Below are 24,278 nucleotides of genomic sequence, written 5' to 3'. Positions count from 1 at the left end.
CTAGCGAATGTCATTATTGTGGCGTTCCCCTGTTTAATTTAGAGAATTGCTACATCATTGACCGGAAAGTTGAGATATCATTATAGCCGTTCTGCCTCGTCTATCACATTGGTTAAATTCTCTGTTCCCCTCGCTTTTGTCAATATCTCGACCAAGAGATCATTTAATGATAATTGTAGCCCCCCGTAATGTTGTCATATGGAATATTAGAACGCTGGGAACTTGAGAGCTATATGGAGATAATGGGAATGTCAGCTACTGGTAAACTGTATTTTTTTTTTTTTAAACCCTGCACTTTGAAAGTTCTAAAGCTGTGATGCGTAGAACCGCAGATGACACCCTTTTGGATTGCCAACATGCCCTAAAGCCAGGGAAACAATGTGGCTGGGTTGGCGGTATAACATGAATTGGTGAAGTTGGTGGTCTGACGGCAGGCCGGGTGAGTGCCTCCAATCTTCACCTCATCTTGTCTTTGTAAAGGTTGGGCGTAGCCCGACGTCCCTCCCAGCCATGGATCGCATTATTAATCAAAAACGAAAAAATGACCCTAAATTGTGGTAGCCTTCTAGCCTGCCGCAAGAGGCCATGTGGACCGTTTCTGGTCCCCTTCCTTCATTTTTGCTCTTGCCTTCAAATTTAACCTAGCATGGCGAAGCAAGGCTTTAGTTAGTGGCTTAGACCACAGCGGCAGGTTTTAAGACTATATCTTATCTGCTGAGAGCTTGGCCAGGTGGCGGTACAAAATGCTGCTGTGATGTCCTCCTGTGCCATTGGGACAGATTAGCATAGCGTTATAAAAAGTTTCGTCTTGATATGTAATGAAAGAAGAAGTTGGAAATAGTGTTTGTAGGTGTCACAAAGTTGTTGCAGAAAATTCCTGATCTGAACAGGAAGGGAACAGACAGAGTTGCGTTTGTGGAACAGCTAGCTGCTATAAATAAATGTTCCTTTCTTCATTTGAGGAAGGGCTGGAAGACGGAAACAAACACTGAAATGTTCCGTTCCTATTCTGATGAATATTAGGATCAAAACTGTCCCGACAAGTATTGATTCCCCAGTGAGCGAAATCCTCTGTACAAGAAACATAAACCGTATTTTGGATACTTCCGTAGTGCAGAGTTGCCTAAAGGTTGTAGGGCCTGGAAAAGCTGCATACGTTGAAACCGGGTGGTAAGACGAGGTGTTGTTCATGTCAACGCTTTCTTGGATCGCCAGGCATTCAGAGTTCATCTCAAAGTGATCATTTCCGTTATATTCCGTTGCGACTGGATACCCCGCGGGGTCATTAGCGCGCTCTGTAAACACTGATTGATAGGTCTTGCGGGAGGTCTTTCACGACGTGTGACCCCTGGTCGAATGCCATCGTCTTGTTAGACTCTTAGATGTGAACTGGGGAAGAGTACCTTTGTTCGGGAGACTGAAGACATTTCATTGCCATACATATGGTCTGTGGTGCAACTTTTTAAAATGTAAAGGTCGTTGGTTGCTACACCTTCCGCGGCTCATTTATGAGTCCTTGCGTCACTTTTGCGCTGCCGGTGCGTCACTTTTTGTGACGCACCAGCGGCGTAAAAATAGGACCTTGTTGCACCATATTTACAAAGTGACGCATCTAGGTAGATGCGTCACTTTGTAAACCCCTGCGCTATATTATACCTGCGTCAGGTATAATGTAAGCAGGGTGGGCGGTCCCACGTAAGTAAGCATTGTAGAAGTGACGCAGTGAAATCTATGAGATTTCACTGCGCCACTTCTAGGGTGCAAATGCGTCAATATTACGCCTGCCTCACAGCAGGCGTAAGACTGACGCAGGCCCTTTCACATGGGGCTTGCCCCATGTGAAAGGACACATTGCTGGAGTTGCGTCACTTTTGTGACACACTCCAGCAATGCGTCACTTTTGCGCCTACAGATACGTCAGAAATACTGACGTATCTGTAACTCCTTGCGACATGATGCGTCATACTGTAAATATGACGCATCCATCACTTCTCAAGAAGGGCGCACTGAGAAGTGACGCATCGCTGCTTTCACGCAGCGATGCGTCACTTCTCATAAATGAGGCCCTCTGTTTCCACGCCTGCAACCTTGCCTGGTCGCTTCTCATGCACTAGCCATCAGTGTCACTCTTTCGGCAGATTGACAGTTCATAAGCTGGATCAAATATTCTGATTGAAAACCGTCTTCTTGCTCAGTCTTGTGGAACCTGCAGTTTTGTGAAGAGTTTTCCCAATTTTCCCTCGTGTAAAGCATTGCAGTAATCAAAACGAGTGCAAATGACGCTTTGCCTCTGAACATGTGAATCGCTTTTCAGATAGGAAGTGGAACATCTCGCAAAGATATTTTAGGATGAAACTTCCAGAAAAATCCCAGTCTTGGCTCGAGCATCAAAATCAAGGCTTTGAGAATAGTTCCTAGGCCACCTACAGTTTTGGCACCGTATGATGTGGAATCAGAGCGCGGGTGCGGCTTTGCTTCGACAGAGTAAGTGCTCTGGTGATTCTGTCTGATCTGTAGTAAAACACATTCTTCGCGCAGTCTGACTATGCACAGCCATCTTGAAACGGTAAAGGTGCTCATTTAGTGCAGTGCAGAAAACTGTGGAAGTAACGCTGGATTGTCTTTGCTGTGAGTTTGGTTCTCTTCATTTTTCAATAAGTACAAATGTGTTTGTTGCTGTGAGCGAAAGCACGAAACAAAACTATGCCTACGCTCTGTTTACCTGTTTGAAAATTAAACTTTCACACTGTAAGTCCTCTGTCTGTTTCGGGAGCAGCGAGCAGGGAATCCGTGTGTGTCAGGAAAAGGCAGGCTGAATGTGATTGGTTGCTGATTTCGATTATGCAGATTTTTAAATTAGTGCGTCACCGAGGATCTATTGAGAATGCTTTACTGTGAAGAAAGCGTCTGCCCGTGCATCTTTAGATTGTTATTTTTATGGTGTTATATATCTATATGTTTTTGTTGGAGTTGATGATGCCGAACGTTTGCTTACCGTACCTAAGAAGGGTTTCTACTTTTTCTGTGCGTGTGAGCTGCAGACATATGGGTTAAGACTATACTTTCAGGGATCATTTCTATAGTTCTTAACTGAGGAAATGTGTTCGAAAGTGTCTGGTCTTCGCTAACCACGAGGAAGATTTGTAGTGTTCCCTTCTGAGCGCGAGGCGAGTGAACAGTGTTGCATTTATGGAGCTGCTGTTTGCTATTGATGACCGTTCCTCTCTCCCTTACAGGAGAGCTGGAGGAAGGAAACACAAACTGAGTGGTTAGCACCTTATTATAGTATAAGAAAGTTCAATGTAGTCGGTTCTGTATTTCGGATCCTTGTTGCTGGCTTTGTTTATTAGTGGGTTTATGCACGTGGGGTGAAAACGTTTCAATTTTCCTGCACTTGGTTTTGGGGCAGGTGTTTAATCGAAAAGTATGTCTTCTCTTTAATTTGGTACATTTGATTTTCAAACGCGCAAGGAGGATTTTTCAAATGGACCCTGGACAGATTTATCAAACCTTTCACGCAATGCAGCTAGACAACTTGCCGGGCTGCCATGCCTGAAAAGGAGAGGGCAGAATACATAGAAAGAGGACAAAACGGGGAGAAATAAAGCTATTTCTCCTCGTGGCGCCTCTGTTGGGAAAGCGTACACTGTTGACGCAGTCCCCGGTTTATTACTCTCAGTAAATCTGGGAATGCGTAGAAAAGCATGGGTGGATGGAAACACCCACTCTCCACCCATTTAACGCATTCTCGGCGCAGAGTAACGCAAAGCAGCGAGTTGCCGCTGCCTTGCGTTTTTCGGGATCATAGGTCTCGCAGACATTTTCCAGGGGGCCAAAAAGTTTGGCCTGTCATGTGACCCAAGGCCGCATTGATGCCAGCAGGGTGGCAGATGTTGTCCATGTATAATAGCAACCCAGGCCGCACAGACGGTGAACATAACAAGTGACTTACCTCCTGGTTCACTATTTCCATTGCAGGGTTGGAGGAAGCATGAATGTTTTTAAATACTTCTCAATGCACTGATATACTGAGGCGAAACGCTTCCGCATGTTGAAGGAATGCACTTTTTAAAAGATTTTTTTTTAGAGACTTTCACATTTCTTTCCCGTTTTTTTGCAAGATGTTTTTAAAAAAGAATGTGTTCCTTAAGTTCAGTGGTGCAGGACACCTTCACTTCTTTTCTTTTACTTTAGTTATTAAGTTAGTTTAATTGTAAATAAATGCTTGGCCCTTTAATTTCCATCTTTCGGACTATTAGTGCTCCATCAGGTAAACAGCAGCCCGGTGCTGCTGTACACCAGGGAGCCGCATGTAAAGGTCAGGAGAGCTGCTTGCGGCCCCTGGGCCATACTTTGAGTATCACTGCTCTAGATTTACTAAGCCATGCAAAGCCACTCAAGGTGGCCTTCCGCGTCTTAGTAAATCTTAGTGAAGCCCTGGCGTTGCCTAACGCTGTTTTGCATGTCGCAATGACAACACAAGAGCTTCATAAATCTGGGCCCATTCTGTATGGGCTATCTTTAGAGCTTAGACTTCTGCCAGGCAATTAGTGCTGCACAATGATTTATCGCTGTGCCAAATTGACTGTTGCAAGGGGCTTTCTAATGCTTTTTAGGCTTTTTAGACTAAAACCAAGAGTAACACCATGGTCACAGGTCCAAAAACGTACAAGGCCACAGCGGATCTTAGACTGGTGCGGATGAAGAACGCCTTCTTGGGCATTTGCTACGTTTTTGTGCTGGCACTGCCGTGGCAGAAATTTGCGTAACCGTAAAGGCTTGCGTCTGTTTACTTACCGTCACAAAAGCCCTTCTTGGCATCGCAAAACAGTGCATCTCCCCACGAGCGCTAGCACACCCGTTAGTGTATCAAGGGCTTGGTGTCTTAGACTATTGGAATTTTGCAAGATTTATTTGAGAGGGTGAAGTTGCAGCGATCAAATAATGGTGGGAATGAGCCACCTGCTCTAACGTTCTAGCGAATGTCATTATTGTGGCGTTCCCCTGTTTAATTTAGAGAATTGCTACATCATTGACCGGAAAGTTGAGATATCATTATAGCCGTTCTGCCTCGTCTATCACATTGGTTAAATTCTCTGTTCCCCTCGCTTTTGTCAATATCTCGACCAAGAGATCATTTAATGATAATTGTAGCCCCCCGTAATGTTGTCATATGGAATATTAGAACGCTGGGAACTTGAGAGCTATATAGAGATAATGGGAATGTCAGCTACTGGTAAACTGTATTTTTTTTTTTTTAAACCCTGCGCTTTGAAAGTTCTAAAGCTGTGATGCGTAGAACCGCAGATGACACCCTTTTGGATTGCCAACATGCCCTAAAGCCAGGGAAACAATGTGGCTGGGTTGGCGGTATAACATGAATTGGTGAAGTTGGTGGTCTGACGGCAGGCCGGGTGAGTGCCTCCAATCTTCACCTCATCTTGTCTTTGTAAAGGTTGGGCGTAGCCCGACGTCCCTCCCAGCCATGGATCGCATTATTAATCAAAAACGAAAAAATGACCCTAAATTGTGGTAGCCTTCTAGCCTGCCGCAAGAGGCCATGTGGACCGTTTCTGGTCCCCTTCCTTCATTTTTGCTCTTGCCTTCAAATTTAACCTAGCATGGCGAAGCAAGGCTTTAGTTAGTGGCTTAGACCACAGCGGCAGGTTTTAAGACTATATCTTATCTGCTGAGAGCTTGGCCAGGTGGCGGTAAAAAATGCTGCTGTGATGTCCTCCTGTGCCATTGGGACAGATTAGCATAGCGTTATAAAAAGTTTCGTCTTGATATGTAATGAAAGAAGAAGTTGGAAATAGTGTTTGTAGGTGTCACAAAGTTGTTGCAGAAAATTCCTGATCTGAACAGGAAGGGAACGGACAGAGTTGCGTTTGTGGAACAGCTAGCTGCTATAAATAAATGTTCCTTTCTTCATTTGAGGAAGGGCTGGAAGACGGAAACAAACACTGAAATGTTCCGTTCCTATTCTGATGAATATTAGGATCAAAACTGTCCCGACAAGTATTGATTCCCCAGTGAGCGAAATCCTCTGTACAAGAAACATAAACCGTATTTTGGATACTTCCGTAGTGCAGAGTTGCCTAAAGGTTGTAGGGCCTGGAAAAGCTGCATACGTTGAAACCGGGTGGTAAGACGAGGTGTTGTTCATGTCAACGCTTTCTTGGATCGCCAGGCATTCAGAGTTCATCTCAAAGTGATCATTTCCGTTAAATTCCGTTGCGACTGGATACCCCGCGGGGTCATTAGCGCGCTCTGTAAACACTGATTGATAGGTCTTGCGGGAGGTCTTTCACGACGTGTGACCCCTGGTCGAATGCCATCGTCTTGTTAGACTCTTAGATGTGAACTGGGGAAGAGTACCTTTGTTCGGGAGACTGAAGACATTTCATTGCCATACATATGGTCTGTGGTGCAACTTTTTAAAATGTAAAGGTCGTTGGTTGCTACACCTTCCGCGGCTCATTTATGAGTCCTTGTGTCACTTTTGCGCTGCCGGTGCGTCACTTTTTGTGACGCACCAGCGGCGTAAAAATAGGACCTTGTTGCACCATATTTACAAAGTGACGCATCTAGGTAGATGCGTCACTTTGTAAACCCCTGCGCTATATTATACCTGCGTCAGGTATAATGTAAGCAGGGTGGGCGGTCCCACGTAAGTAAGCATTGTAGAAGTGACGCAGTGAAATCTATGAGATTTCACTGCGCCACTTCTAGGGTGCAAATGCGTCAATATTACGGCTGCCTCACAGCAGGCGTAAGACTGACGCAGGCCCTTTCACATGGGGCTTGCCCCATGTGAAAGGACACATTGCTGGAGTTGCGTCACTTTTGTGACACACTCCAGCAATGCGTCACTTTTGCGCCTACAGATACGTCAGAAATACTGACGTATCTGTAACTCCTTGCGACATGATGCGTCATACTGTAAATATGACGCATCCATCATGTCGCAAGAAGGGCGCACTGAGAAGTGACGCATCGCTGCTTTCACGCAGCGATGCGTCACTTCTCATAAATGAGGCCCTCTGTTTCCACGCCTGCAACCTTGCCTGGTCGCTTCTCATGCACTAGCCATCAGTGTCACTCTTTCGGCAGATTGACAGTTCATAAGCTGGATCAAATATTCTGATTGAAAACCGTCTTCTTGCTCAGTCTTGTGGAACCTGCAGTTTTGTAAAGAGTTTTCCCAATTTTCCCTCGTGTAAAGCATTGCAGTAATCAAAACGAGTGCAAATGACGCTTTGCCTCTGAACATGTGAATCGCTTTTCAGATAGGAAGTGGAACATCTCGCAAAGATATTTTAGGATGAAACTTCCAGAAAAATCCCAGTCTTGGCTCGAGCATCAAAATCAAGGCTTTGAGAATAGTTCCTAGGCCACCTTCAGTTTTGGCACCGTATGATGTGGAATCAGAGCGCGGGTGCGGCTTTGCTTCGACAGAGTAAGTGCTCTGGTGATTCTGTCTGATCTGTAGTAAAACACATTCTTCGCGCAGTCTGACTATGCACAGCCATCTTGAAACGGTAAAGGTGCTCATTTAGTGCAGTGCAGAAAACTGTGGAAGTAACGCTGGATTGTCTTTGCTGTGAGTTTGGTTCTCTTCATTTTTCAATAAGTACAAATGTGTTTGTTGCTGTGAGCGAAAGCACGAAACAAAACTATGCCTACGCTCTGTTTACCTGTTTGAAAATTAAACTTTCACACTGTAAGTCCTCTGTCTGTTTCGGGAGCAGCGAGCAGGGAATCCGTGTGTGTCAGGAAAAGGCAGGCTGAATGTGATTGGTTGCTGATTTCGATTATGCAGATTTTTAAATTAGTGCGTCACCGAGGATCTATTGAGAATGCTTTACTGTGAAGAAAGCGTCTGCCCGTGCATCTTTAGATTGTTATTTTTATGGTGTTATACATCTATATGTTTTTGTTGGAGTTGATGATGCCGAACGTTTGCTTACCGTACCTAAGAAGGGTTTCTACTTTTTCTGTGCGTGTGAGCTGCAGTCACATGGGTTAAGACTATACTTTCAGGGATCATTTCTATAGTTCTTAACTGAGGAAATGTGTTCGAAAGTGTCTGGTCTTCGCTAACCACGAGGAAGATTTGTAGTGTTCCCTTCTGAGCGCGAAGCGAGTGAACAGTGTTGCATTTATGCAGCTGCTGTTTGCTATTGATGACCGTTCCTCTCTTCCTTTCAGGAGAGCTGGAGGAAGGAAACACAAACTGAGTGGTTAGCCCCTTATTATAGTATAAGAAAGTTCAATGTAGTCGGTTCTGTATTTCGGATCCTTGTTGCTGGCTTTGTTTATTAGTGGGTTTATGCACGTGGGGTGAAAACGTTTCAATTTTCCTGCACTTGGTTTTGGGGCAGGTGTTTAATCGAAAAGTATGTCTTCTCTTTAATTTGGTACATTTGATTTTCAAACGCGCAAGGAGGATTTTTCAAATGGACCCTGGACAGATTTATCAAACCTTTCACGCAATGCAGCTAGACAACTTGCCGGGCTGCCATGCCTGAAAAGGAGAGGGCAGAATACATAGAAAGAGGACAAAACGGGGAGAAATAAAGCTATTTCTCCTCGTGGCGCCTCTGTTGGGAAAGCGTACACTGTTGACGCAGTCCCCGGTTTATTACTCTCAGTAAATCTGGGAATGCGTAGAAAAGCATGGGTGGATGGAAACACCCACTCTCCACCCATTTAACGCATTCTCGGCGCAGAGTAACGCAAAGCAGCGAGTTGCCGCTGCCTTGCGTTTTTCGGGATCATAGGTCTCGCAGACATTTTCCAGGGGGCCAAAAAGTTTGGCCTGTCATGTGACCCAAGGCCGCATTGATGCCAGCAGGGTGGCAGATGTTGTCCATGTATAATAGCAACCCAGGCCGCACAGACGGTGAACATAAGAAGTGACTTACCTCCTGGTTCACTATTTCCATTGCAGGGTTGGAGGAAGCATGAATGTTTTTAAATACTTCTCAATGCACTGATATACTGAGGCGAAACGCTTCCGCATGTTGAAGGAATGCACTTTTTAAAAGATTTTTTTTTAGAGACTTTCACATTTCTTTCCCGTTTTTTTGCAAGATGTTTTTAAAAAAGAATGTGTTCCTTAAGTTCAGTGGTGCAGGACACCTTCACTTCTTTTCTTTTACTTTAGTTAATAAGTTAGTTTAATTGTAAATAAATGCTTGGCCCTTTAATTTCCATCTTTCGGACTATTAGTGCTCCATCAGGTAAACAGCAGCCCGGTGCTGCTGTACACCAGGGAGCCGCATGTAAAGGTCAGGAGAGCTGCTTGCGGCCCCTGGGCCATACTTTGAGTATCACTGCTCTAGATTTACTAAGGCATGCAAAGCCACTCAAGGTGGCCTTCCGCGTCTTAGTAAATCTTAGTGAAGCCCTGGCGTTGCCTAACGCTGTTTTGCATGTCGCAATGACAACACAAGAGCTTCATAAATCTGGGCCCATTCTGTATGGGCTATCTTTAGAGCTTAGACTTCTGCCAGGCAATTAGTGCTGCACAATGATTTATCGCTGTGCCAAATTGACTGTTGCAAGGGGCTTTCTAATGCTTTTTAGGCTTTTTAGACTAAAACCAAGAGTAACACCATGGTCACAGGTCCAAAAACGTACAAGGCCACAGCGGATCTTAGACTGGTGCGGATGAAGAACGCCTTCTTGGGCATTTGCTACGTTTTTGTGCTGGCACTGCCGTGGCAGAAATTTGCGTAACCGTAAAGGCTTGCGTCTGTTTACTTACCGTCACAAAAGCCCTTCTTGGCATCGCAAAACAGTGCATCTCCCCACGAGCGCTAGCACACCCGTTAGTGTATCAAGGGCTTGGTGTCTTAGACTATTGAAATTTTGCAAGATTTATTTGAGAGGGTGAAGTTGCAGCGATCAAATAATGGTGGGAATGAGCCACCTGCTCTAACGTTCTAGCGAATGTCATTATTGTGGCGTTCCCCTGTTTAATTTAGAGAATTGCTACATCATTGACCGGAAAGTTGAGATATCATTATAGCCGTTCTGCCTCGTCTATCACATTGGTTAAATTCTCTGTTCCCCTCGCTTTTGTCAATATCTCGACCAAGAGATCATTTAATGATAATTGTAGCCCCCCGTAATGTTGTCATATAGAATATTAGAACGCTGGGAACTTGAGAGCTATATGGAGATAATGGGAATGTCAGCTACTGGTAAACTGTATTTTTTTTTTTTTAAACCCTGCACTTTGAAAGTTCTAAAGCTGTGATGCGTAGAACCGCAGATGACACCCTTTTGGATTGCCAACATGCCCTAAAGCCAGGGAAACAATGTGGCTGGGTTGGCGGTATAACATGAATTGGTGAAGTTGGTGGTCTGACGGCAGGCCGGGTGAGTGCCTCCAATCTTCACCTCATCTTGTCTTTGTAAAGGTTGGGCGTAGCCCGACGTCCCTCCCAGCCATGGATCGCATTATTAATCAAAAACGAAAAAATGACCCTAAATTGTGGTAGCCTTCTAGCCTGCCGCAAGAGGCCATGTGGACCGTTTCTGGTCCCCTTCCTTCATTTTTGCTCTTGCCTTCAAATTTAACCTAGCATGGCGAAGCAAGGCTTTAGTTAGTGGCTTAGACCACAGCGGCAGGTTTTAAGACTATATCTTATCTGCTGAGAGCTTGGCCAGGTGGCGGTACAAAATGCTGCTGTGATGTCCTCCTGTGCCATTGGGACAGATTAGCATAGCGTTATAAAAAGTTTCGTCTTGATATGTAATGAAAGAAGAAGTTGGAAATAGTGTTTGTAGGTGTCACAAAGTTGTTGCAGAAAATTCCTGATCTGAACAGGAAGGGAACGGACAGAGTTGCGTTTGTGGAACAGCTAGCTGCTATAAATAAATGTTCCTTTCTTCATTTGAGGAAGGGCTGGAAGACGGAAACAAACACTGAAATGTTCCGTTCCTATTCTGATGAATATTAGGATCAAAACTGTCCCGACAAGTATTGATTCCCCAGTGAGCGAAATCCTCTGTACAAGAAACATAAACCGTATTTTGGATACTTCCGTAGTGCAGAGTTGCCTAAAGGTTGTAGGGCCTGGAAAAGCTGCATACGTTGAAACCGGGTGGTAAGACGAGGTGTTGTTCATGTCAACGCTTTCTTGGATCGCCAGGCATTCAGAGTTCATCTCAAAGTGATCATTTCCGTTATATTCCGTTGCGACTGGATACCCCGCGGGGTCATTAGCGCGCTCTGTAAACACTGATTGATAGGTCTTGCGGGAGGTCTTTCACGACGTGTGACCCCTGGTCGAATGCCATCGTCTTGTTAGACTCTTAGATGTGAACTGGGGAAGAGTACCTTTGTTCGGGAGACTGAAGACATTTCATTGCCATACATATGGTCTGTGGTGCAACTTTTTAAAATGTAAAGGTCGTTGGTTGCTACACCTTCCGCGGCTCATTTATGAGTCCTTGCGTCACTTTTGCGCTGCCGGTGCGTCACTTTTTGTGACGCACCAGCGGCGTAAAAATAGGACCTTGTTGCACCATATTTACAAAGTGACGCATCTAGGTAGATGCGTCACTTTGTAAACCCCTGCGCTATATTATACCTGCGTCAGGTATAATGTAAGCAGGGTGGGCGGTCCCACGTAAGTAAGCATTGTAGAAGTGACGCAGTGAAATCTATGAGATTTCACTGCGCCACTTCTAGGGTGCAAATGCGTCAATATTACGCCTGCCTCACAGCAGGCGTAAGACTGACGCAGGCCCTTTCACATGGGGCTTGCCCCATGTGAAAGGACACATTGCTGGAGTTGCGTCACTTTTGTGACACACTCCAGCAATGCGTCACTTTTGCGCCTACAGATACGTCAGAAATACTGACGTATCTGTAACTCCTTGCGACATGATGCGTCATACTGTAAATATGACGCATCCATCATGTCGCAAGAAGGGCGCACTGAGAAGTGACGCATCGCTGCTTTCACGCAGCGATGCGTCACTTCTCATAAATGAGGCCCTCTGTTTCCACGCCTGCAACCTTGCCTGGTCGCTTCTCATGCACTAGCCATCAGTGTCACTCTTTCGGCAGATTGACAGTTCATAAGCTGGATCAAATATTCTGATTGAAAACCGTCTTCTTGCTCAGTCTTGTGGAACCTGCAGTTTTGTGAAGAGTTTTCCCAATTTTCCCTCGTGTAAAGCATTGCAGTAATCAAAACGAGTGCAAATGACGCTTTGCCTCTGAACATGTGAATCGCTTTTCAGATAGGAAGTGGAACATCTCGCAAAGATATTTTAGGATGAAACTTCCAGAAAAATCCCAGTCTTGGCTCGAGCATCAAAATCAAGGCTTTGAGAATAGTTCCTAGGCCACCTACAGTTTTGGCACCGTATGATGTGGAATCAGAGCGCGGGTGCGGCTTTGCTTCGACAGAGTAAGTGCTCTGGTGATTCTGTCTGATCTGTAGTAAAACACATTCTTCGCGCAGTCTGACTATGCACAGCCATCTTGAAACGGTAAAGGTGCTCATTTAGTGCAGTGCAGAAAACTGTGGAAGTAACGCTGGATTGTCTTTGCTGTGAGTTTGGTTCTCTTCATTTTTCAATAAGTACAAATGTGTTTGTTGCTGTGAGCGAAAGCACGAAACAAAACTATGCCTACGCTCTGTTTACCTGTTTGAAAATTAAACTTTCACACTGTTAAGTCCTTTGTCTGTTTCGGGAGCAGCGAGCAGGGAATCCGTGAGTGTCAGGAAAAGGCAGGCTGAATGTGATTGGTTGCTGATTTCGATTATGCAGATTTTTAAATTAGTGCGTCACCGAGGATCTATTGAGAATGCTTTACTGTGAAGAAAGCGTCTGCCCGTGCATCTTTAGATTGTTATTTTTATGGTGTTATACATCTATATGTTTTTGTTGGAGTTGATGATGCCGAACGTTTGCTTACCGTACCTAAGAAGGGTTTCTACTTTTTCTGTGCGTGTGAGCTGCAGTCACATGGGTTAAGACTATACTTTCAGGGATCATTTCTATAGTTCTTAACTGAGGAAATGTGTTCGAAAGTGTCTGGTCTTCGCTAACCACGAGGAAGATTTGTAGTGTTCCCTTCTGAGCGCGAAGCGAGTGAACAGTGTTGCATTTATGCAGCTGCTGTTTGCTATTGATGACCGTTCCTCTCTCCCTTACAGGAGAGCTGGAGGAAGGAAACACAAACTGAGTGGTTAGCCCCTTATTATAGTATAAGAAAGTTCAATGTAGTCGGTTCTGTATTTCGGATCCTTGTTGCTGGCTTTGTTTATTAGTGGGTTTATGCACGTGGGGTGAAAACGTTTCAATTTTCCTGCACTTGGTTTTGGGGCAGGTGTTTAATCGAAAAGTATGTCTTCTCTTTAATTTGGTACATTTGATTTTCAAACGCGCAAGGAGGATTTTTCAAATGGACCCTGGACAGATTTATCAAACCTTTCACGCAATGCAGCTAGACAACTTGCCGGGCTGCCATGCCTGAAAAGGAGAGGGCAGAATACATAGAAAGAGGACAAAACGGGGAGAAATAAAGCTATTTCTCCTCGTGGGGCCTCTGTTGGGAAAGCGTACACTGTTGACGCAGTCCCCGGTTTATTACTCTCAGTAAATCTGGGAATGCGTAGAAAAGCATGGGTGGATGGAAACACCCACTCTCCACCCATTTAACGCATTCTCGGCGCAGAGTAACGCAAAGCAGCGAGTTGCCGCTGCCTTGCGTTTTTCGGGATCATAGGTCTCGCAGACATTTTCCAGGGGGCCAAAAAGTTTGGCCTGTCATGTGACCCAAGGCCGCATTGATGCCAGCAGGGTGGCAGATGTTGTCCATGTATAATAGCAACCCAGGCCGCACAGACGGTGAACATAACAAGTGACTTACCTCCTGGTTCACTATTTCCATTGCAGGGTTGGAGGAAGCATGAATGTTTTTAAATACTTCTCAATGCACTGATATACTGAGGCGAAACGCTTCCGCATGTTGAAGGAATGCACTTTTTAAAAGATTTTTTTTTAGAGACTTTCACATTTCTTTCCCGTTTTTTTGCAAGATGTTTTTAAAAAAGAATGTGTTCCTTAAGTTCAGTGGTGCAGGACACCTTCACTTCTTTTCTTTTACTTTAGTTAATAAGTTAGTTTAATTGTAAATAAATGCTTGGCCATTTAATTTCCATCTTTCGGACTATTAGTGCTCCATCAGGTAAACAGCAGCCCGGTGCTGCTGTACACCAGGGAGCCGCATGTAAAGGTCAGGAGAGCTGCTTGCGGCCCCTGGGCCATACTTTGAGTATCACTGCTCTAGATTTACTAAGCCATGCAAAGCCACTCAAGGTGGCCTTCCGCGTCTTAGTAAATCTTAGTGAAGCCCTGGCGTTGCCTAACGCTGTTTTGCATGTCGCAATGACAACACAAGAGCTTCATAAATCTGGGCCCATTCTGTATGGGCTATCTTTAGAGCTTAGACTTCTGCCAGGCAATTAGTGCTGCACAATGATTTATCGCTGTGCCAAATTGACTGTTGCAAGGGGCTTTCTAATGCTTTTTAGGCTTTTTAGACTAAAACCAAGAGTAACACCATGGTCACAGGTCCAAAAACGTACAAGGCCACAGCGGATCTTAGACTGGTGCGGATGAAGAACGCCTTCTTGGGCATTTGCTACGTTTTTGTGCTGGCACTGCCGTGGCAGAAATTTGCGTAACCGTAAAGGCTTGCGTCTGTTTACTTACCGTCACAAAAGCCCTTCTTGGCATCGCAAAACAGTGCATCTCCCCACGAGCGCTAGCACACCCGTTAGTGTATCAAGGGCTTGGTGTCTTAGACTATTGGAATTTTGCAAGATTTATTTGAGAGGGTGAAGTTGCAGCGATCAAATAATGGTGGGAATGAGCCACCTGCTCTAACGTTCTAGCGAATGTCATTATTGTGGCGTTCCCCTGTTTAATTTAGAGAATTGCTACATCATTGACCGGAAAGTTGAGATATCATTATAGCCGTTCTGCCTCGTCTATCACATTGGTTAAATTCTCTGTTCCCCTCGCTTTTGTCAATATCTCGACCAAGAGATCATTTAATGATAATTGTAGCCCCCCGTAATGTTGTCATATGGAATATTAGAACGCTGGGAACTTGAGAGCTATATAGAGATAATGGGAATGTCAGCTACTGGTAAACTGTATTTTTTTTTTTTTAAACCCTGCGCTTTGAAAGTTCTAAAGCTGTGATGCGTAGAACCGCAGATGACACCCTTTTGGATTGCCAACATGCCCTAAAGCCAGGGAAACAATGTGGCTGGGTTGGCGGTATAACATGAATTGGTGAAGTTGGTGGTCTGACGGCAGGCCGGGTGAGTGCCTCCAATCTTCACCTCATCTTGTCTTTGTAAAGGTTGGGCGTAGCCCGACGTCCCTCCCAGCCATGGATCGCATTATTAATCAAAAACGAAAAAATGACCCTAAATTGTGGTAGCCTTCTAGCCTGCCGCAAGAGGCCATGTGGACCGTTTCTGGTCCCCTTCCTTCATTTTTGCTCTTGCTTTCAAATTTAACCTAGCATGGCGAAGCAAGGCTTTAGTTAGTGGCTTAGACCACAGCGGCAGGTTTTAAGACTATATCTTATCTGCTGAGAGCTTGGCCAGGTGGCGGTAAAAAATGCTGCTGTGATGTCCTCCTGTGCCATTGGGACAGATTAGCATAGCGTTATAAAAAGTTTCGTCTTGATATGTAATGAAAGAAGAAGTTGGAAATAGTGTTTGTAGGTGTCACAAAGTTGTTGCAGAAAATTCCTGATCTGAACAGGAAGGGAACGGACAGAGTTGCGTTTGTGGAACAGCTAGCTGCTATAAATAAATGTTCCTTTCTTCATTTGAGGAAGGGCTGGAAGACGGAAACAAACACTGAAATGTTCCGTTCCTATTCTGATGAATATTAGGATCAAAACTGTCCCGACAAGTATTGATTCCCCAGTGAGCGAAATCCTCTGTACAAGAAACATAAACCGTATTTTGGATACTTCCGTAGTGCAGAGTTGCCTAAAGGTTGTAGGGCCTAGAAAAGCTGCATACGTTGAAACCGGGTGGTAAGACGAGGTGTTGTTCATGTCAACGCTTTCTTGGATCGCCAGGCATTCAGAGTTCATCTCAAAGTGATCATTTCCGTTAAATTCCGTTGCGACTGGATACCCCGCGGGGTCATTAGCGCGCTCTGTAAACACTGATTGATAGGTCTTGCGGGAGGTCTTTCACGACGTGTGACCCCTGGTCGAATGCCATCGTCTTGTTAGACTCTTAGATGTGAACTGGGGAAGAGTACCTTTGTTCGGGAGACTGAAGACATTTCATTGCCATACATATGGTCTGTGGTGCAACTTTTTAAAATGTAAAGGTCGTTGGTTGCTACACCTTCCGCGGCTCATTTATGAGTCCTTGTGTCACTTTTGCGCTGCCGGTGCGTCACTTTTTGTGACGCACCAGCGGCGTAAAAATAGGACCTTGTTGCACCATATTTACAAAGTGACGCATCTAGGTAGATGCGTCACTTTGTAAACCCCTGCGCTATATTATACCTGCGTCAGGTATAATGTAAGCAGGGTGGGCGGTCCCACGTAAGTAAGCATTGTAGAAGTGACGCAGTGAAATCTATGAGATTTCACTGCGCCACTTCTAGGGTGCAAATGCGTCAATATTACGGCTGCCTCACAGCAGGCGTAAGACTGACGCAGGCCCTTTCACATGGGGCTTGCCCCATGTGAAAGAACACATTGCTGGAGTTGCGTCACTTTTGTGACACACTCCAGCAATGCGTCACTTTTGCGCCTACAGATACGTCAGAAATACTGACGTATCTGTAACTCCTTGCGACATGATGCGTCATACTGTAAATATGACGCATCCATCATGTCGCAAGAAGGGCGCACTGAGAAGTGACGCATCGCTGCTTTCACGCAGCGATGCGTCACTTCTCATAAATGAGGCCCTCTGTTTCCACGCCTGCAACCTTGCCTGGTCGCTTCTCATGCACTAGCCATCAGTGTCACTCTTTCGGCAGATTGACAGTTCATAAGCTGGATCAAATATTCTGATTGAAAACCGTCTTCTTGCTCAGTCTTGTGGAACCTGCAGTTTTGTAAAGAGTTTTCCCAATTTTCCCTCGTGTAAAGCATTGCAGTAATCAAAACGAGTGCAAATGACGCTTTGCCTCTGAACATGTGAATCGCTTTTCAGATAGGAAGTGGAACATCTCGCAAAGATATTTTAGGATGAAACTTCCAGAAAAATCCCAGTCTTGGCTCGAGCATCAAAATCAAGGCTTTGAGAATAGTTCCTAGGCCACCTTCAGTTTTGGCACCGTATGATGTGGAATCAGAGCGCGGGTGCGGCTTTGCTTCGACAGAGTAAGTGCTCTGGTGATTCTGTCTGATCTGTAGTAAAACACATTCTTCGCGCAGTCTGACTATGCACAGCCATCTTGAAACGGTAAAGGTGCTCATTTAGTGCAGTGCAGAAAACTGTGGAAGTAACGCTGGATTGTCTTTGCTGTGAGTTTGGTTCTCTTCATTTTTCAATAAGTACAAATGTGTTTGTTGCTGTGAGCGAAAGCACGAAACAAAACTATGCCTACGCTCTGTTTACCTGTTTGAAAATTAAACTTTCACACTGTAAGTCCTCTGTCTGTTTCGGGAGCAGCGAGCAGGGAATCCGTGTGTGTCAGGAAAAGGCAGGCTGAATGTGATTGGTTGCTGATTTCGATTATGCAGATTTTTAAATTAGTGCGTCACCGAGGATCTATTGAGAATGCTTTACTGTGAAGAAAGCGTCTGCCCGTGCATCTTTAGATTGTTATTTTTATGGTGTTATACATCTATATGTTTTTGTTGGAGTTGATGATGCCGAACGTTTGCATACCGTACCTAAGAAGGGTTTCTACTTTTTCTGTGCGTGTGAGCTGCAGTCACATGGGTTAAGACTATACTTTCAGGGATCATTTCTATAGTTCTTAACTGAGGAAATGTGTTCGAAAGTGTCTGGTCTTCGCTAACCACGAGGAAGATTTGTAGTGTTCCCTTCTGAGCGCGAAGCGAGTGAACAGTGTTGCATTTATGCAGCTGCTGTTTGCTATTGATGACCGTTCCTCTCTCCCTTACAGGAGAGCTGGAGGAAGGAAACACAAACTGAGTGGTTAGCCCCTTATTATAGTATAAGAAAGTTCAATGTAGTCGGTTCTGTATTTCGGATCCTTGTTGCTGGCTTTGTTAATTAGTGGGTTTATGCACGTGGGGTGAAAACGTTTCAATTTTCCTGCACTTGGTTTTGGGGCAGGTGTTTAATCGAAAAGTATGTCTTCTCTTTAATTTGGTACATTTGATTTTCAAACGCGCAAGGAGGATTTTTCAAATGGACCCTGGACAGATTTATCAAACCTTTCACGCAATGCAGCTAGACAACTTGCCGGGCTGCCATGCCTGAAAAGGAGAGGGCAGAATACATAGAAAGAGGACAAAACGGGGAGAAATAAAGCTATTTCTCCTCGTGGCGCCTCTGTTGAAAGCGTACACTGTTGACGCAGTCCCCGGTTTATTACTCTCAGTAAATCTGGGAATGCGTAGAAAAGCATGGGTGGATGGAAACCCCCACTCTCCACCCATTTAACGCATTCTCGGCGCAGAGTAACGCAAAGCAGCGAGTTGCCGCTGCCTTGCGTTTTTCGGGATCATAGGTCTCGCAGACATTTTCCAGGGGGCCAAAAAGTTTGGCCTGTCATGTGACCCAAGGCCGCATTGATGCCAGCAGGGTGGCAGATGTTGTCCATGTATAATAGCAACCCAGGCCGCACAGACGGTGAACATAACAAGTGACTTACCTCCTGGTTCACTATTTCCATTGCAGGGTTGGAGGAAGCATGAATGTTTTTAAATACTTCTCAATGCACTGATATACTGAGGCGAAACGCTTCCGCATGTTGAAGGAATGCACTTTTTAAAAGATTTTTTTTTAGAGACTTTCACATTTCTTTCCCGTTTTTTTGCAAGATGTTTTTAAAAAAGAATGTGTTCCTTAAGTTCAGTGGTGCAGGACACCTTCACTTCTTTTCTTTTACTTTAGTTAATAAGTTAGTTTAATTGTAAATAAATGCTTGGCCCTTTAATTTCCATCTTTCGGACTATTAGTGCTCCATCAGGTAAACAGCAGCCCGGTGCTGCTGTACACCAGGGAGCCGCATGTAAAGGTCAGGAGAGCTGCTTGCGGCCCCTGGGCCATACTTTGAGTATCACTGCTCTAGATTTACTAAGCCATGCAAAGCCACTCAAGGTGGCCTTCCGCGTCTTAGTAAATCTTAGTGAAGCCCTGGCGTTGCCTAACGCTGTTTTGCATGTCGCAATGACAACACAAGAGCTTCATAAATCTGGGCCCATTCTGTATGGGCTATCTTTAGAGCTTAGACTTCTGCCAGGCAATTAGTGCTGCACAATGATTTATCGCTGTGCCAAATTGACTGTTGCAAGGGGCTTTCTAATGCTTTTTAGGCTTTTTAGACTAAAACCAAGAGTAACACCATGGTCACAGGTCCAAAAACGTACAAGGCCACAGCGGATCTTAGACTGGTGCGGATGAAGAACGCCTTCTTGGGCATTTGCTACGTTTTTGTGCTGGCACTGCCGTGGCAGAAATTTGCGTAACCGTAAAGGCTTGCGTCTGTTTACTTACCGTCACAAAAGCCCTTCTTGGCATCGCAAAACAGTGCATCTCCCCACGAGCGCTAGCACACCCGTTAGTGTATCAAGGGCTTGGTGTCTTAGACTATTGGAATTTTGCAAGATTTATTTGAGAGGGTGAAGTTGCAGCGATCAAATAATGGTGGGAATGAGCCACCTGCTCTAACGTTCTAGCGAATGTCATTATTGTGGCGTTCCCCTGTTTAATTTAGAGAATTGCTACATCATTGACCGGAAAGTTGAGATATCATTATAGCCGTTCTGCCTCGTCTATCACATTGGTTAAATTCTCTGTTCCCCTCGCTTTTGTCAATATCTCGACCAAGAGATCATTTAATGATAATTGTAGCCCCCCGTAATGTTGTCATATGGAATATTAGAACGCTGGGAACTTGAGAGCTATATGGAGATAATGGGAATGTCAGCTACTGGTAAACTGTATTTTTTTTTTTTTAAACCCTGCGCTTTGAAAGTTCTAAAGCTGTGATGCGTAGAACCGCAGATGACACCCTTTTGGATTGCCAACATGCCCTAAAGCCAGGGAAACAATGTGGCTGGGTTGGCGGTATAACATGAATTGGTGAAGTTGGTGGTCTGACGGCAGGCCGGGTGAGTGCCTCCAATCTTCACCTCATCTTGTCTTTGTAAAGGTTGGGCGTAGCCCGACGTCCCTCCCAGCCATGGATCGCATTATTAATCAAAAACGAAAAAATGACCCTAAATTGTGGTAGCCTTCTAGCCTGCCGCAAGAGGCCATGTGGACCGTTTCTGGTCCCCTTCCTTCATTTTTGCTCTTGCCTTCAAATTTAACCTAGCAAGGCTTTAGTTAGTGGCTTAGACCACAGCGGCAGGTTTTAAGACTATATCTTATCTGCTGAGAGCTTGGCCAGGTGGCGGTAAAAAATGCTGCTGTGATGTCCTCCTCTGCCATTGGGACAGATTAGCATAGCGTTATAAAAAGTTTCGTCTTGATATGTAATAAAAGAAGAAGTTGGAAATAGTGTTTGTAGGTGTCACAAAGTTGTTGCAGAAAATTCCTGATCTGAACAGGAAGGGAACGGACAGAGTTGCGTTTGTGGAACAGCTAGCTGCTATAAATAAATGTTCCTTTCTTCATTTGAGGAAGGGCTGGAAGACGGAAACAAACACTGAAATGTTCCGTTCCTATTCTGATGAATATTAGGATCAAAACTGTCCCGACAAGTATTGATTCCCCAGTGAGCGAAATCCTCTGTACAAGAAACATAAACCGTATTTTGGATACTTCCGTAGTGCAGAGTTGCCTAAAGGTTGTAGGGCCTGGAAAAGCTGCATACGTTGAAACCGGGTGGTAAGACGAGGTGTTGTTCATGTCAACGCTTTCTTGGATCGCCAGGCATTCAGAGTTCATCTCAAAGTGATCATTTCCGTTAAATTCCGTTGCGACTGGATACCCCGCGGGGTCATTAGCGCGCTCTGTAAACACTGATTGATAGGTCTTGCGGGAGGTCTTTCACGACGTGTGACCCCTGGTCGAATGCCATCGTCTTGTTAGACTCTTAGATGTGAACTGGGGAAGAGTACCTTTGTTCGGGAGACTGAAGACATTACATTGCCATACATATGGTCTGTGGTGCAACTTTTTAAAATGTAAAGGTCGTTGGTTGCTACACCTTCCGCGGCTCATTTATGAGTCCTTGCGTCACTTTTGCGCCGCCGGTGCGTCACTTTTTGCGTCACTTTTGCGCCTACAGATACGTCAGAAATACTGACGTATCTGTAACTCCTTGCGACATGATGCGTCATACTGTAAATATGACGCATCCATCATGTCGCAAGAAGGGCGCACTGAGAAGTGACGCATCGCTGCTTTCACGCAGCGATGCGTCACTTCTCATAAATAAGGCCCTCTGTTTCCACGCCTGCAACCTTGCCTGGTCGCTTCTCATGCACTAGCCATCAGTGTCACTCTTTCGGCAGATTGACAGTTCATAAGCTGGATCAAATATTCTGATTGAAAACCGTCTTCTTGCTCAGTCTTGTGGAACCTGCAGTTTTGTGAAGAGTTTCCCAATTTTATGGCAAGACCGGAGGCTCCTATTATGCTTTCTTATCTTGCCATTTTATTCAATAGCAGCCAAGATAAGTATCAGAACTACAATTCCCAGGGGCTCAGGGAGAAAAACTGGCCAATGGGGACGTAGCAAACATAAAACCTAAGTCCAATCACAATAACTGTAACAATAAACGTCATAACTGACTGCGCAGCTTCCTCTTTTCTTGCTGCTCGCAGTCAGATAAGTGCCCTTTTTTCTTTGCTCGCTGCATATTTGTTATGTATTCATAGTATATATATTATCTATTGTTCCTTTATTTACATACTGTCTCCCGGTGTCACACACGCTCGCGCGCGCTATTTGCCGGTTTGCAATCCAACGCGCCTTCGCGCTCTCTTACTTTCTCCCCCTCTGGGTCTCCCGGTGGTGCTGTCCATCGCGCGCTCTCCGTTTGGCCTCGCGCTCTTTCCCGTATCGGCGCCTTTGCCTCACAGGGTGTCCCTCGCTCAGCGCTTCGAGTCTGGCATTGCGCAGGCTTTCCCTGCTCCTTTCTTCACGCTCTCCATAACGCGAGTGCTCCGGTTTCCCTGTACACGCCCCTGGGAGGTTGCTACTGCTTGACTCCTCCCTCTTGGCTCCACATTAACCCCTGACTACCTCTAGTTTGGCAATTATGAGCTCTGACAGCTCCCCTGCACGTGACCAGGCTTCTCAGGAAGGCGAAGCCTTCAAGCACGATTTAAATAAATTTATAAATACCTCTGTGGAAAATGCTGTGGAGTCCTCAATGAAACGCGTGTCCAAGGGCATGCAAAACACGATGTTAAGTCTGTTGTCCAAAGCCTTGGCCCAGTCTGCGGGGGATAGCAGACCAAAAAAGGTGGTTTCCTCTGCTTTAAATTCTGCGTCATCATTGATTAGCGAGGTTTCCTCGCATTTGATTGAGGACAAAGTGCCTCCCAGGCCTCCTGGCAAGGAGGGGTCTATAGGTACCCAGGGTAAACGCAAGCACAAATCCAAACACGCAGAGGCTCCTAAAAAATTAGTGATATCCACCATTTTGGACACCGACACAGACTTGGACGACGCAGATGATTTGTTTGACGTGTTTGACGTCTCTGATTCCCCCCCTTCCAAAAAGCTTAAATCGGATTCCTTTTCCTTTGAACCAGTTTTCGACTCCGACAGAGTCCCTATGTTCGACCCCTCTTCTATCAGGCACCCCAATTCTACCGAATGGGCTCCTGCTTTTCATGTGGGGGAGTACATTTCTGCCAGACTGCGCCTCCCTCTGGAATCTGCTGTCAGATCACGACTGAAGTCGGAATGTCCTAAGCCTTCTTTACCAGAGAAAGTTACTATGGTTCCTGCTATTGATCAGCCCTTGCTTACGTTCTTTTCAAAATTTGGCAAAGATCCCCGTAAAGGTGTCGACAAAGCTTGGTCCACGTGCCAGGACAAACTCCTTGACGTGGTGGGTCCCCTGGCACGCATTTTTGACCTTGCGGAATCCTCCCGCCTAGACGGCTCTGACTTGTCGGCCGAGGAAATTTCCCTTTGGGTCCAGCGCGCCTTCTGTCTTCTGGGCAATGCTAATGCCGCCATCACGCATGAGCGGCGTAAAGGCCTCCTAATTAAATTGGACCCCAAATTGGCCAACCTCGCTCCGCAGGATCCAGGTTCCAAAGCCAATGGTCTTCTATTCGGGGACACTCTAGTCAAGGACCTCAGCAGATTCGTGTCCACTTTCGCGTCTCTGGACAAGGCGCAGCAATCCATAAAAAAGGTGTTTTCCCCCCGGGTTTTTGGACGGGCCGGCAGAGGTAGGGGTCGCTCTTCCGGCCGGTCCTTTCACAACCAAGGCTCCAGAGGTGCTTCCTCCACGCAAGAATACAAACCCCAGTTTTACCCGCAACGCGGCAGAGGCTTCCGGGGTCGCGGACAGAAAAACTTCCGCAACAACAACAACTTCAATCAACAGGGTAAGTCCTCCCCCTGTGGGAGGTCGTTTAAAACTGTTTCTTTCCAAATGGCAGACAATCAGTGCAGATCCTTGGGTTCTAGACACAGTTCAAGGCTATCTTATAGAGCTTTATTCGCCGCCTTTTCAACCCACACTGCCGCGTCCCATGGTTTTCTCACTCAACACGCAAGCTCTCATAGATTCGGAAATTCTTTCTCTTCTCCAAAAACAAGCCATCTCCATCGCCCCCTTCGATCCTTCCGGCTTCCTCAGCTCCATTTTCCTGGTTCAGAAAAAGAACAAAAAACTACGTCCCGTGATCAATCTCAAACTGTTCAACCAATTTGTGGTATATCGTCACTTCAAAATGGAGTCCATTCTCCATCTAAGAGATACTCTTCGTCCAAACGACTGGATGGTCCGTCTGGACTTACAGGATGCCTACCTCACCGTGCCCATTCATCATTCGCACACCAAATTTCTTCAGTTTCAATGGTCGAACGTCACTTATCGCTTCACCTCCCTGCCTTTCGGTCTATCTTCAGCCCCC

At 45.5% G+C, this 24,278-nt stretch overlaps 1 long non-coding RNA gene and 4 other non-coding genes across 5 annotated transcripts in view; all 5 read left to right on the top strand.

The window, feature by feature from the left end:
* LOC146858744 (uncharacterized) overlaps positions 1 to 24,278 on the top strand; it is a 350,319-nt gene that overhangs the window by 323,200 nt on the left and 2,841 nt on the right. The window lies entirely within an intron of this gene.
* Positions 3,053 to 3,270, top strand: LOC146858748 (small nucleolar RNA U3). The gene has a single exon (XR_014980488.1). It is a non-coding gene; the product is annotated as a small nucleolar RNA U3 (small nucleolar RNA).
* Positions 8,028 to 8,245, top strand: LOC146858747 (small nucleolar RNA U3). The gene has a single exon (XR_014980468.1). It is a non-coding gene; the product is annotated as a small nucleolar RNA U3 (small nucleolar RNA).
* Positions 13,004 to 13,221, top strand: LOC146858746 (small nucleolar RNA U3). The gene has a single exon (XR_014980444.1). It is a non-coding gene; the product is annotated as a small nucleolar RNA U3 (small nucleolar RNA).
* LOC146858745 (small nucleolar RNA U3) lies at positions 17,979 to 18,196 on the top strand. The gene has a single exon (XR_014980443.1). It is a non-coding gene; the product is annotated as a small nucleolar RNA U3 (small nucleolar RNA).

Source organism: Triturus cristatus, chromosome 3_2 (assembly GCF_964204655.1).
Source record: "Triturus cristatus chromosome 3_2, aTriCri1.1, whole genome shotgun sequence".
Lineage (NCBI taxonomy): Eukaryota > Metazoa > Chordata > Amphibia > Caudata > Salamandridae > Triturus > Triturus cristatus.
The sequence above is the reverse complement of the archived record's forward strand: the minus strand, read 5'-3'. Positions and strand labels throughout refer to the sequence as shown.